This window comes from Maniola jurtina, chromosome 22, assembly GCF_905333055.1.
Source record: "Maniola jurtina chromosome 22, ilManJurt1.1, whole genome shotgun sequence".
NCBI classification, from domain to species: domain Eukaryota; kingdom Metazoa; phylum Arthropoda; class Insecta; order Lepidoptera; family Nymphalidae; genus Maniola; species Maniola jurtina.
Genome location: NC_060050.1, coordinates 2,718,142 through 2,733,907, shown reverse-complemented (window position 1 = coordinate 2,733,907; position 15,766 = coordinate 2,718,142).

Below are 15,766 nucleotides of genomic sequence, written 5' to 3'. Positions count from 1 at the left end.
ACATCGTTTCATTCCTTCTCTTTGCTAGTTTTGCCTAAAATAAGTAAATTATTTACTCTCAAATAGCATCTAATTAAAGTTAGTACACTAGGGTTTTATTTCTTTGCTTTAATACTTGTGATTTCTAAATATAGAAATGTAGTTCTTTATCTGCCTAAGTAAATAAAAGTTCGTAGCTTATTCATCGTCATGATCAACCATTTGTCGGCTCACTACTGAGCACGGGTCACTTCTCAGAGTGAGAAGGTTTAGGCCCTAGTCTGCCACGCTGGCCCAATGTGGATTGGTAGACTAAAATAAATTACATAATAACTATTAAAGTACCTTATAAATTGTAGCTCTACCTGAAATCATTTAATATCAGAAGTGGGATACGAATTATTTATGGCAATGGAAACCTAATAGCATTTTTGTTACACAGGTCTTGAAAAAACGAGGGACAATGAATCTCAACCACGAGCAGCTGCAAGAAATCTTGAAGAGTATACGTGACTCGTTAACATCCAATCAACGCAGCGATGACATCGCGCTGCCTATTTTTGATCCTGAGAAAAGCGACAACGGGGCTGAGACCTGGTGCAAAAGCATCGAGTTACTCGGCACCGAGCTTGGATGGAGCAGTATTCAAAAAGCAGCTAAAGCAGGTAAGGCCCTCCGAGGGTCTGCTTTATCTTGGTTTGAGTCATGGGAGCCCGAACAAGGTAGAAATTGGGAGAATTTTAGCAAAGATATTATTGCATTATATCCTGAAAAGAAAAATCTTTATTATCTTTAAAAATCTACAGAGTTGTAAGATTAATTTTTCTGAAAATCAATTAATTGAGCTTGTGTGTGGGGGAATTCGGGAACCAAATATTAAAATAACTTGCCATAATACTTCCGTTACTAACACGTCGGAATTAATAACTTTGTTTTCTACATTTTCGAAACAAACAAGAAAACGCCCATTAGAAAATAATGCCGATAATAGTGCCGGGCCTAGTATTCCAAAGCGAGTTAAAACTGATAAGGACCGTACTTGTTTTTCTTGTGGAAAATTAGGCCATATTTCCTCTCAATGTTTACAAGGAAATAAAAATCTTTCTTCTTCTTCGGACGGTAAAGAAGTTGTAAAAAAGACTAAAAATCTTTACTGTGTATTTTGTAGCAAGGAGGGTCATTCCATTGATTTTTGCTTTCACAAAAAACGGATCGATAAGGAAACTGCTGCTAAACAACTATGACAATTAACTGAGATTACGATCAATAACTACACGATTAACTGTTTACTTGACACGGGGGCTAGTTGTAGTATCATTAAATATTCAATTGCCAAGTGCCTTGATTGTAATATATCGCCTTGTTTTTTTACTATTGATGGTATAGGTAACGGAAAAATAAACGTAGAGGGGAAAATAACAGTTCCTGTTAAATTTGAGGAAATTTGTCTCGAGTTAGATATTTACGTCGTAAAAAATAATGATTTCAAATATGATTGTATAATAGGGCGCAATGCGGTGTTACATCCGGACGTAGCCATTGTTACAGATTCAAATGGAAGTAGATTAATTCGAAATACAGAGATTCGTGTAATTCAACAAGAAGTTAATTTACTAGAATATCAATGCGGTAATAACAGTTTATCCCAATTATCTGATAGGATCCAACATCTTGATTCTAATCTAAGGGAAAGTATTTTAAAAATTTTTACGAAATACCCGTCCATTATACCGTCTAACGGTAATTTGAGTACCGTCAGAACGGGAGAATTAAAAATTAGATTAAAAAAAGATGAAGTAATCAATTACCGCCCGTATCGGTTAGCTGCAGTGGAACGAGAAAAGGTTAAAGAAATAATAAAGGATTTGTTAAATAACAATATAATTCAGGAGAGTACATCGGACTATGCGAGTCCCATATTATTAGTGAAAAAAAAGGACGGAAATGATAGAATGTGCGTAGATTATAGAGCCCTAAATAAAATAATTGAAAGAGAAAGATTTCCTTTGCCCCTTATCGAGGATCAGATAGATAAGCTAGGTAAATCAAAATATTTTATTTCAATCGATATGAAAAACGGGTTCTACCAAATACCTATTGCACCAGACTCTGTTAAGTATACTGGATTTGTCACGCCAGATGGGCATTTCGAATTTGTGAAAATGCCTTTTGGAATTTGCAATGGCCCATCTGTCTTTCAAAGAGCCATAACTAAAGCTGTACGACATCTTAAATTTTTACTTGTTTATGTAGATGATTTACTTATTCCATTTTCAACAATAGAACAAGGTCTTGAGTATTTAGATTTAACTTTAAATGCTTTAAATGTCGCAGGGTTCACAATTAATATAAATAAATGTCGATTCTTTGAAACTAGTATTGAATATCTTGGGCAACACATATCCGAAGAGGGTGTTAGACCAAGTGAAAATAAGATTTCTGCTTTAGTGAACTCTCCCATTCCAACGACAATTAAGCAGGTACGACAATTCATGGGGTTGGCTAGCTACTTCCGGAAGTTTATTCCCGAGTTTGCTTCTCGGACTGCTAGTATTACAAAATTGATAAAAAAAGACCAACTATGGGAGTGGGGTCCTGAGCAAAATGAAGCACGTCAGTATGTCATCAATCATTTAATATCAAAACCGTTACTGACAATATTTGACCATTCGCTGCCTACTGAGTTACACACAGATGCGAGTGCCTTAGGTTATGGGGCAATACTTTTGCAAAAAGTAAATAACGTGGATAGAGTGGTCGCATACTATAGTAAGAGAACATCTCCGTCGGAAGCTAAATACTGTTCGTATGAATTGGAAACTTTATCTGTATACAATGCGTTAAGACATTTTCGCGTTTATTTACTAGGGTTACACTTTAAAATCATCACCGACTGTAACGCTATTAAATCAACGGCCAATAAAAAAGATATCTCGTCACGCGTTGCTAGATGGTGGACGTATATGCAAGATTTTTCTTTCGAAATAATTTACAAAAAAGGAAAATTCGTCGGTCATGTAGATTATTTAAGTCGGAACCCCGTAACCTTATCTGATCCTATCGTACCAATTACTACGAAAAAAGAGCCTAAATTATCTACATCAACAACTGAGATTTTCAATCCAGAATCTAAGGAGATCATTAATGTATTAATACCAACTAACTCATGGTTAGAAATCGCACAACAAAAGGATGATGAAACTCAGTCATTGATTGAAAAAGTACAGGCGGGCGAATTGGATACTAACCAATACTTAGTTAAAAATAATTTATTATACTACAAAACTAACTCCGATGGTAGGGCAAGGTTGTATGTTCCCAAAGGCAGCAGATTAAGCATTTTACGTTTATTTCACGATGAAAATTGTCATGTAGGTTATGATAAAACCTTTCAAAAACTTTCTGAGTCTTTTTGGTTTCCAGGACTAACAAGTTTTATTAAAAAGTATCTTTCTCATTGTTTAGTTTGCACAGAGCGTAAATCACATACAGGGCCCAAACAAGGCATGTTATACCCAATAGAAAAAACTCCTATACCTTTCCATACGGTACATTTAGATTGTACGGGTCCTTTTCAACAATCTAGTGCCGGCTATAAATACATTCTTATGATTATAGATGGTTTCACAAAGTATTGTATTTTAAAACCATTGAAGTCAATGGGTGGTGATGAAATGGTCAATAATGTGCGAGAATCGTTAACTCTATTTAGCACCCCTTCACTAGTCATTACAGATCGCGGTACAAACTTTTCATGTAAACTATTACAAACATTGTTTAGAAGTTGGCAAGTTGAACATCATATGATAACTACTGGCACTCCACGTGCTAACGGTCAAATAGAGAGGTATGTCAAAACTATAATAGATATGTTAACTACGTCATGTAATACGTCAGATTGGCCAAACGGTTTATGGAAAGTTCAATTATCACTCAATTCAACTATACAAAAATCTACTGGTTTTGCTCCTATTCGTTTATTGGTTGGGCTTAATGGTAATATACCTTGCATACAGGCTCGATTGAATGATGTGACTGATAATGGTAATGATGTACAAAAAGAATTAGTAGATGTTCGTGCTGAGCGTTTACTAGCTCACCAACGACTAGTCAATGTAGCTAGTGATTTTAAAAAGCGTTTTGATTTATCCAGGCGAGATAATATAGTATATAACATTGGGGACGTAGTCTATGTAAATCAGGATCACAGACGGCATGATAAATTAAGAGCCAAATTCAAAGGTCCATATGAAATTATCAATATTTTGGAAAATGATCGATTTTCTTTAAAAGGGAAAGGAAGTTTAAAGGATATTATAATTGCCAAGGAAAAGTTAAGACGTTGGCCTGGTGAATGGATAGATCAAAATGTCTTGGTTGAAGATTATATTGAAAGTAGTGAATAAAAAAGCATGTCGATGACCAGTGATAGATTGTAATTTTTAGTAAAAAAATAAATGCTATAGCTTTAAAACCACTCGTGTTAAAAGGATATTATAAAATGTTGCTATAAAACGAATGGTGTTAAAGGATATTTTATTATTTAGTGGTGCTTCAAAAACCAATGGTATTCATGGCTATTTTCTGGTGCTGCTTGAAAACCAATGGTGTTTAAGGCCATGGAGTATCACATATGTACTGTGGTAAGAAATAAAAACTTGTCAATTTTTTTTATTGGAATTAATGGTGGAGTGATTTTGGATTTCACACACATTGAAAGTAAGGAGTAAATGGTAGCCACAGACATGTTGGTTTTTCACTGTGTCATGAGTTATTATTGTCCTTATGTGAAAAGTTGTTTTTTTTTGTCGTTATGCTTCGAGAGCGAAGCACGGTCAGTTTGGCCGTGATAGATTATTATTTTAAAATAAGAAATTTATTCTGTGATTTATGAGGAATAGTTAATTATTGAAGTATGTAAACACTGTTTACTGTTAAATTAGGTAGCAATAATTGTAAAAAGGGGTGGCAACACTTGTTTATCTTGTATTCGTACTTATTATGATGGTAATAGGCTGATTATCAAGATTAGCTATACTCTTTTATTTTTGTTACTAAAATATGTATAATTGAAAAACAGAGAAAAGTGTAGACATTATTAGAATAAATAATTATTAATTTTGTGATGTAATGTGTAGTTAATTTATGTTTCAAGAAAATAATGTGATTCAAGAATAGAACAGTTGACTATTATAGAGTTCCGACAGAAACTTTCAAGTTACACGTCATTGCTACTTAATTAAATTATAATAATGTTTTAAATAGAGAAAACTATTTGTTAATTATTAGAATAATATCTTATGATCTTTAAGAATAATTTTGTGTAATGCTGTACTATAATTGTGAATTAAAATACCTCAATTGACTTATGACTTGTGTGTACTTTTGATAAATAACTTTAAACTAAATATTGTATTAACTTGATAATGGTTTCAATTATTAATATTAATGTTAACTAGTGCCTGGAAACATATAATTGTTAGTAATTCAGCCTAATTGTTTACTATGAACAGAATATTGTGTTATGTTGTCAGCTTGGTATAAGGAAAATGTAGAGGGAACAAAGAAAGATAGTAACCTATATAAACCACTGTTGGGGTGAGAGTAGTTCAGTTTTTGTGCAACGAGCCACCTCGAATAAAGATAAGTATTCTTACTGTATCTCTCTGTATTTGATTGTTATAAATTGTGTTATGTATACCTAATAATGTACCTAATAATTTCCGTGGAAACTCATCTTAACTGTGTAATTGTTGTGTACCCATTTTAACTCGTTGATAAACCAATCCAATGAATCATTGAAAAATATAAAGAGTGTTAATTTTGTACATCGTTTCATTCCTTCTCTTTGCTAGTTTTGCCTAAAATAAGTAAATTATTTACTCTCAAATAGCATCTAATTAAAGTTAGTACACTAGGGTTTTATTTCTTTGCTTTAATACTTGTGATTTCTAAATATAGAAATGTAGTTCTTTATCTGCCTAAGTAAATAAAAGTTCGTAGCTTATTCATCGTCATGATCAACCATTTGTCGGCTCACTACTGAGCACGGGTCACTTCTCAGAGTGAGAAGGTTTAGGCCCTAGTCTGCCACGCTGGCCCAATGTGGATTGGTAGACTAAAATAAATTACATAATAACTATTAAAGTACCTTATAAATTGTAGCTCTACCTGAAATCATTTAATACACGCATAATAACTCAGAATTAATGTAATATTACTCGTTGAAGGGTTAAAGTTGTCCAAGCTTAGCTTTTCATTCATTTTTAGGGTTCCGTACTTCAAAAGAAAAAACGGAACCCTTATAGGATCACTTTGTTGTCTGTCTGTCTGTTTGTCTGTCCGTCGTGTCTGTCAAGAAACCTATAGGGTACTTCCCGTTAACCTAGAATCATGAAATTTGGCAGGCAAGTAGGTCTTATAGCACAAGTACAGGAATAAATCTGAAAACAACGAATTTGTGGTTACATCATTAAAAAAAAATTAAAATGTGTTTCAATTTTCAAAATAAGATAACTATGCCAAGTGGGGTATCACATGAAAGGGCTTTACCTGTACATTCTAAAACAGGTTTTATTTATTTTTATGGATAATAGTACTTGATCTATCGTGCAAAATGTCGGAAAAATACCCGAGTACAGAACCCTCAGTGCGCGGGCATAACTCGCACTTGGCTGGTTTTTGCTGAATAAGACGACTATAGGAATCAAAATAATAATAATATTTATTGTAATGTACCTATAGGTAAGTCCACCTTGATTAAATACCAGGAACAGGCCCCGCTAACCCAAATATAACATCATGCGTGTGGTAATTCATAGGTGTAATATTTCTGTGCCTACAATGGTTACTAATTTAATGCTAGAGTAGGTAGTTAGGTACCACCTACACCGCCCACTGTACCAAAACAACACCTACTCACCCGTTTATACGTCAGTTATGACGTGAAAACAGTAAACTTTAATTACAACTTACACTTTTCATAAACAGCTTGCATTAATTGAGGATTACTGTTAAGAAGTGGGTTGTCGAGGTGGGTGGAGACCTAATAAATGATTTCTTATTAACATCGCTCTCTCCGTCACTTACTCCATACATTCGTAGTCCCAATTTGATTTGAATACGAAGCAACCAATGTCCATGAAATTTTGCAGACATATTCTACAAACTAATATCTGTGCCTGTGGTGTTTTAGATTTTTCTAAAAATAAGTAGTTTTAAAATTACAGGGGCTCAACGATTTGTATGTGAATTTTTAAGACCGCGTAACTTTGAAACCGAATATTTTAACGGAAATCTGGAAAACCACAGGCATAGACATTAGTTTCTAGAACATTAGTAGTAACTATTAGTTCGCGGAACGTTTCTACAAAATCCCATTGAGTATGATTGGTTAGTAAGTATTCCAATGAGAAACGAGCTACGTTTGTATGGAGCGAGTGACGGAGAGACCCCTCTTAAAAGCCAAGCGCCAGACAAAAGCTGGCGCCTTGACTGTAATGAGAACAATAACCTAATAGTCGAAAGCGATGGGTCTTGATGAAAATGTCTTCGATAAACAACATGAAATCACTAGATCACTAGGCTACTAAGTAGTTAGTTATAAAAATACCTACTGGCCATGTTGTGCGATAATCTTTAGAGCCTCAATAGCTCAACCGGTAAAGGAGTGGACTGAAAACCGGAAGATCGACGGTTCAAACCCCGCCCGTTGCACTATTGTCGTACCTACTCCTAGCACAAGCCTGACGCTTAGTTGGAGAGGAAAGGGGAATATTAGTCATTAAACATGGCTAATATTCTTAAAAAAAAAAAATGTTGATTGAAGTAGGTCAGAATTTTAAAATATTTTAAGCAGGTACTCTGTTTTGGTCGCCTTATAAAATAAGGCCTCATTCGTACGCGAGCATTCAAATAGAACAAACGCATTCCCAAGTATCTGTTCACACGTCAACGCTTTTCACATCATTAAAAAAAAATTAAAAAGTGTTTAAATTGTCAAACTAAGAAAACCATTCCAAGTGGGATTTCATATTATTACCTGTCCATTCTAAAATAGATATTAATTTATTTTTAACCCCCGACCCAAAAAGAGGGGTGTTATAAGTTTGACGTGTGTATCTGTGTATCTGTGTGTCTGTGTATCTGTGTATCTGTGTATCTGTGTATCTGTGTATCTGTGTATCTGTCTGTGGCATCGTAGCGCCTAAACGAATGAACCGATTTTAATTTACTTTTTTTTGTTTGAAAGGTGGTTTGATCGAGAGTGTTCTTAGCTATAATCCAAGAAAATCGGTTCAGCCGTTTAAAAGTTGTCAGCTCTTTTCTAGTTTTCTTGTAGAAAAGAAGGTTAGATAACCCTTAGGTTCATAATATTCAAGTGTCAATTGACAAATGTCAAGCTGTCAAGATGGACGTTGCCTAGATATACATAATTATTTATTTGAAAATGATTTGTCGGGGGTGTTGAAAATTTTTAATTTACACTTGTATGTATAATAGTTTTTGATTTATTGTGTAAAATGTCGGGAAAAATTCCCGAGTACGGAACCCTCAGTGCGCGAGTCTGACTCGCACTTGGCCGGTTTTTTTAAGGAAAAAGATCTACCACTAGACCTGTCCTCTTTATTGGCCCGTGAAATCTAGCGGCATAATCAAGTAGCTATATTGATGACTATACTGTCAATCAATGAACGATCAATAATGGATCACCGATCATCCAGCATGTTCTGTGCACATTGCATAACCGTGACTAACGCGTTGATATGCTGCCCGTGCGCATCGTTATCAGAATAAGGAGCGACCTTCGACGCGATGCATTGTTTGTTGACACCTAGCGAGTGCCATACTACAGTAACATCCTATTTATTTTTTCTATCAATAGGTACAATTAACATTAGCTTAATTAACTGGTATAATAACGCAAATCTCAGCTCAGCTCTCATCTTGATCTCAGCGGATTTGGTTGAGAAAAAAAGAAACGTATGAGATAGTAACCACCAGAGCGTTCTTTTTGTAATGCCAGACCTTTTTACGTCGGTAATTCAAACAACTTTCAGTTCGAAAAACCGGCCAAGTGCGAGTCAGACTCGCACACCGAGGGTTCCCTACTCGAGTATTTTTCCTACATGTTGCATGATAAATTAATGACTATTATGCATAAAAATAATTTAAAAACTGTTTTAGAATGTACAGGTGAAGCCCTTTCATAAGATACCCCACTTGGTATCTTACTTTGAAAATTGAAACACATTTTAATTTTATTTTAATGATGTAACCACAGATTCACGGTTTTCGGATTTATTCCTTTACTTGTGCTATACGACGTACCTACCTGCCAAATTTCATGATTCTAGGTCAACGGGAAGTACCCTATAGGCTTTCTTGACAGACACGCACGACGGCCGGACGGACAGATGGACGGACGGACAGACAGACAGACAGACAACAAAGTGATCCTATAAGGGTTCCATTTTTCCTTTTGAGATATGGAACCCTGATAGACTGGGGTCCCAAGGTGCTTTGCCCCCTCCTCTACCCCCCCTCCACTAGGAACCTCGACGACATCAGGCGACTCGCAGGAAGCCGCTGGATTCAGGCGGCGCAAGACCGTGGCGTGTAGATTGTGGAAGTTCCTACAAGAGACCTATGTCCAACAGAGGACGTATATCGGTTGATGATGATGATGAAACAACTTTACTCTTACATACAAGTATTTTTTATTCACCTAAACCTTTACAAATGCTTTTGGATCATCAAAAGTATTCACCAACTTAGCTATACCCATGATAATAATTTGTGTGCTCGGAAAATTCGAGAAAATGTCTCGCGAATTTGTCTCGTGTTATTTCTGAGCAAGGAAGGGGAAGTGGGTCATTAGAGCATCTTGCAAGATGTCGTACACACTGACAACGTTAATGATTGCCTGGTTTTATTCGGGGAAAATCAAAATTTGATATAGGCAGGTATTTATTTCTTATCACTCAATATCACTTGCTTTAACGGTGAAGGCAAACATCGTAAGGAAACCTACGTACCTGAGAGTTCTCCATCATGTTCTCAAAAGTGAGTGAAGTCTGCCAATCTGCACTTGGCAGACTATCGCCAAACCCCGTTTTATTCTGAGAGGAGATCCATACTCTGTAGTGAGCCTGCAATGGGATGATCATGATGATGTTTATTTAAATATGAATAAGTAGGCCTCTCTTATCGAGAATTATTTTTTATTCTGTTTGCCATGGAGACCCAGTGCTTAAAAAATCTTAGGAGTCGTTTCACTAACCGTGGTGAATTACCTAAAGTTGGCTCGAAAATTGGTAGACGTTAGGGCCGGTGCACATATGGCGGAGCGCAGCGCAGAGCATGCCCGCGAAGTTTTCTAATCGTATGACACATTACGCCAATTTCTACCAGAGAACGCGCGAGCAGACGCGGGACTGCGCGCGGATGCGCGAGTATTCGCACGGATGCACAATTGATTTTAGATATTATTGAATGTACATATAGAAGACAATGTCGATAATATTTTGACTGTGAAAAATGCTCTGCGCTGCGCTCCGCCATATGTGCGCCGGTCCTTAGGGTCCCAGGTGCTTGAATGGCAAACTCGCACGGAAAAGCGCAGTGTTGACAGTTTTCAAAAATCGCAAAATTTATATAGGTAGCTAAGTACTAAGTAGATACGATTTTTTAGGCTATAAATAATAAATAAGTAAACCTAGAGATCTAGTGCTCATTGGTATTCCAACCTTGGTTTAAATGAGAAATCATCTCACATAGTAGGTACATTGCAATATTGATGTGACCGATTTATAAGGAATCGGTCAATCAAAACGCGGGGAACCCTAGTTAGATTATGAAGGGAATCTCTGTGCATATAGCTTTATTCCATTAATTCCCATTTCAGTCTCTGCCCATCTCGCTCAGTCTTGCAACTAACTTGCTCGCACTTGTGCGCATGTATGTCGCGTTGTCGTAGTCGCACAGCATACCGCGTAACTCATTATTGTTTGTAGAAAAAAACAGTACGAGAAAGTTAGCTTAGTTGAGCACAGCACAGCGCAGCATAGCTCAATCACGGTCAGGGAACTTGCAATAAAACATCGAAGCTTTGATGCTAGTTCCTACATTTGACGTTAGCCTATGAATAGCATGTTTTTCTTTGATTTCACGTCACCCACAGCCTAATATGTCAGGCTCAAACCGAGTGTTCTCTCAAGTTTACTCTGGCTCAATGTTTATTGGTCACCCTTACACGCTACGCTTTCTGTTTGACCTGCGCCCAATTAAACTGCCTTTACATACCTAAATCTTTACCTATCCGCCGCAATCGTTGCAAGTCCTCAGAATTACCGATTCAAATTCAATCCGAGTACACTATTAAGGTTTTATCTGAAATTCGCATCTCGATTTCCCGACGTTTCGCGAATCGAGTGAATACTAAAATCGATAACAATAGCGGATCGATGTTTTAATGACTAAAAGATTTTTGGGCACCGGAACAGTTTTACAACCGGAGATTTTAATAAATTTATAGTTCATTGTTGTCTGTTCGCAATTACTGCTTTCACAGAAGAATTTTATGGGTTCTGTTACTTTGCAAAAATTATAAAAGTTTCTGATAGTGGCCAGCGTGGTGGTAAGCAGACCGATACATCGTAAAACTATGCGGATACCACAGATTTAATTGTATATCGTAAAACTGTGCCGATACTCAGGCCGAGATCTATAGAGCGTACCTACTATAACTTTGCTCAGAATTAAGTTTCAACCTACTCGTAATACGAGACGGATCGATATAATAATTATATAATGTTTTAACAATGTCTTAAGTTTGAGCCAAGTCTAAGTATAGTCTATAGATCTCAACCTCTTTTTGACGACCTCCCTGGCCCAGTGGTAATCGCTGTGGTCTTAGGGGGAGGTCCCGGGTTCGATTCCCGGCAGGGGTTTGAAATTTTAAAATTTCTTAATCTCTGGTCTAGTATTGTGTGAGGCTTCGGCCGTGGCTCCCGGGAAAGCCATGCCGCCAAGTTATTTAGCGTTCTGATACGATGTCGTGTAGAAACCAAAGGGTTGGGTTTAATAAAAACTGCCATAGTCCTTCCAGGTTAGCCCGCTTCCAGCTTAGACTGCATCATCACTTACCACCAGGTGAGATCAAGGGTTAACTTGTATCTGAATAGAAAAAAATCTCAGTACTGGGCCGGCGACGGGTTGAGATCATGATGCTGGCCATGATGCCAAACTTGCTTGTTATGCTTATGATGATGAACTGTTATAAAATATTAGAACAGATCATACTCCGCATAAAACAGGGTTAGCTGCTAATACGTAGATAATTTATAGGGCATCCATTAATCTATTTTAACTAGGGCAAGTCAGCCTAAATCATTAAACTAACCTTGATATTACCCTAGATTGAGAATGTTGCAAGTTACAGACGCAGCTTTTAATTTAAAAATGTAGGTACGGGAGCAGTGTGTTGTGGGCTCGACCCACTCTGGTCTGTGGCTCGACCGTAACAATTTGAAGATCTTCTTCCGAGCGGGTGTCATGTCATGCTCGGGGCCCAGCCGGTCCGACCGTAACACTTTGCTAGCGAGATCCAAGCTTTATAGTGAGTGATTGAAGATACCTGTGGTGCTATCTAGTAAGATTGTTGTAAATTGCTTCCCGTCATAGCTTAGGTTCGAAATTCGAATCGCGTGATTGATTTTAGAACCCTTTTTTATTATATTAATAGCGTCATAGTGTTAGCTAGCATAATAATGCTATTGTGGCAACCGCCAAAAAGTAGAGAACGATAAGGCAGTTGGCAGATCGTAAGCGGTGAGACAGATGTGTTTTGTGCATAGAAAAGAAGAAAGATATCGACATATTAAGTTGCCTTCAAACTACGGAAATGTAATATTATATTACATCTAAGTGTGAACAGTGACATTTCAAAGTAGGGTGAGCGATATTTATATATTATATTATATTTCCGTAGTTTGAAGGCAACTTTAGAATAAAACTCAAACTACTAGTTCTAGAAACTTAAAATTTTGCTATACACTAAACACCTAGGTCTAGTGGTTTGAGACCCGTATTAGTATTATATCTATTAACTTCGGAATGGGTAATCCCAATCGGTAATCGGGCCAAATCCACTCTTATAGCCATGGATATAACAAAACACTTCCTAAATAACCCAACCAAAAACAGTAACACTTCTCAAATTTTATAGTTCTCTGCGGTGTCACGGACCATTATTTTTTACGTCCGGTGTCGCAAGGAAAACATAATTTGTACGAGAAAGCTATACGAGGTCGTTAGGAGGTGAATTTTATACGGACTCTATTTAGATAACACATAAAACATTTGTTATCTGTTGTGAACTTAATGGCTGCTACATATTGGGTGACGGTGATTTTCGATCGCGTGACTAAAAACATACGAAAAATTTTTTTTTACTTAATTGGCTTGATTTATAATTTTTTTTCAGTAGATTCGGATAGTAGATTTATTAGACTTAAATAAAATTTAATAAACCCCCGATACAAAAACCTCTATAAGAAACTGAACTAGCTAAACAGCTAACTTTCAAACTTCAAAATCCATTAAACTTATCTTTATTTCATGAATGAATGCCTCAGAAACACCTCAAAATATTTCAATAATCCAATGATCTACAATTATTTGTTATTATCGTAGGTATAGGTAGGTCGATGATCTAATCCAATTTCTTTTGCTTTAAGACAAGCAATTTTTTAAAATCCCGTGTAAATTCTTTGATTTTCTGAAATGAAAAGTAGCTGTCAATCTCCGGAGTATTATAAATTAACAGGGCTCTCTCCGTCACTCGTGGCATACAATCGTAGTTCCAATTTCATTTGAATATTAAGCAACCAAAGTCCATGAAATTTTGCAGACATATTCTAGAAACTAATATCCGTGTCTGTGGCGTTTTAGATTTTTCTAAAAATATGTAGTTTTAAAATTACAGGGGCTCCAAGATTTGTATGAAAATTTTTAGACCGCGTAATTTTGAAACCGAATATTTTAACAGAAATCTGGGAAACCACAGACACAGATATTAGTTTCTAGAATATGTCTGCAAAATTTCATGGACTTTGGTTGCTTAATATTCAAATGAAATTGGAACTACGATTGTATGAAAAGAGTGGAAACGAGTGACGGAGAGAGCCCTCTTAAGTAAAGTATTAGTTAAACTTAGACAGAAAGACACACTTTTGCATTAATGATATTGGTATGGACTATATAAAACTATTATTATTAATTCGCATGCAACATTCGCAGTTTGCAGTGCACCACGATGCTCGAGATGTCAAGGGCCATCAATAACCGTTCTCAGAAGCAAGACCAATTGCATTCCATTAAGACGATCACAAGCCAATTGATGAGCTTTAAGCCATCGAACTTTACTACACATTAAGACCTAGCCCGCACAGCGATTTTTATTCGCGCGATTTATTTTCCGCGTACAGAATTTCACCTGCACGCACTGCGATTCATGCGGTGAGAGCCGTACAACCGCATACTGCACAAAATATTCGCGCGAATTTATATAAATTAGACGTAATTATATTATATTGTGACATTTACTATTTATATTGTTATTGACGAATATTCGGGAATAAATTAAATTATTAAACACGCGTGGTATCAAATAACAGTTTTTTTTCCGCGCGATTTTCTTATCGCAAGTGCGGTTTTCTCTATATTATGATTGCAAGTGTTACAGAATTGCGAAAAAAAAATCGCGCGATTTTTATTCGCTGTGCGGACTAGCTCTTTTTATAGCCTACTTGAAAATTTTGTGGTCACAAAATAAGCAACAAGTACCAATCATTTTAGGCTTATTCCGTGGTTTAACGATAAATATCGGTAGGTACCTGTATAAAATATCAGATAAATACCGAATACGTAGTTCGATACTGCCCATGTCAGCTTCACGCGCAGTGGCAAGCGCTGTGGTCTTATTACTGGGAGGTCCCGGGTTCGATTCCTCGCAGAGGGTTGGAATTTTATAGTTTCTAATTTCTGGTCTAGTCTGGTAGGAGGTTTCAGCCGTAGCTAGTTACCACCTTACTGGCCAAGCGATTAAGCGTTCCGGTATGACGCCGTGTAGAAACCAAAGGAGTATGGATTTATGAAAACTGCCATACCTTTTCCAGGTTAGCCAGCTTCCATCTTAGACTACATCATCACTTACCACCTGGTGAGATTACAGTCAAGGACTAACTTGTATCTGAATAAAAAAAAATAGGATTTTCTCAAGAAATAAAAGGGAGCCGCATCATCAAATCTCAGTGAACTATGTAGTTATTTATGTACTAGATTACCAGCAGGTGATTTAGTACAAATACAATGCCAAATAGACTCCCGTATCCACTTAGTGACCACTACATGGATCATGTGCGTCATTGATAAGTGTTCTAGAATACTAGTGATGTCCCTTTATGGTTACAGATATCGATATAATTCAACTTATTTTATTTTTATGACTCTAACTTAGTTATCAATTAACGTTTTAAAGGGCAGATAAATTTTTCGTAAATAATAATCAATATAATAATAAAATACATCCTTATGTCGTTGACATTCCATCTACACGCACGAAACGTTTTGCGTCTTCATTTCTTATACGCATGGCTAAGGTTTGGAATACTCTTCCGCGATCTGTGTTTCCTACCAATTACAATCCGGGTATCTTTAAAACACGAGTGAATAGGCACCTTAGGTCTAGGTAAACGCGTCCCATCTTAGACCACATCATCACTTT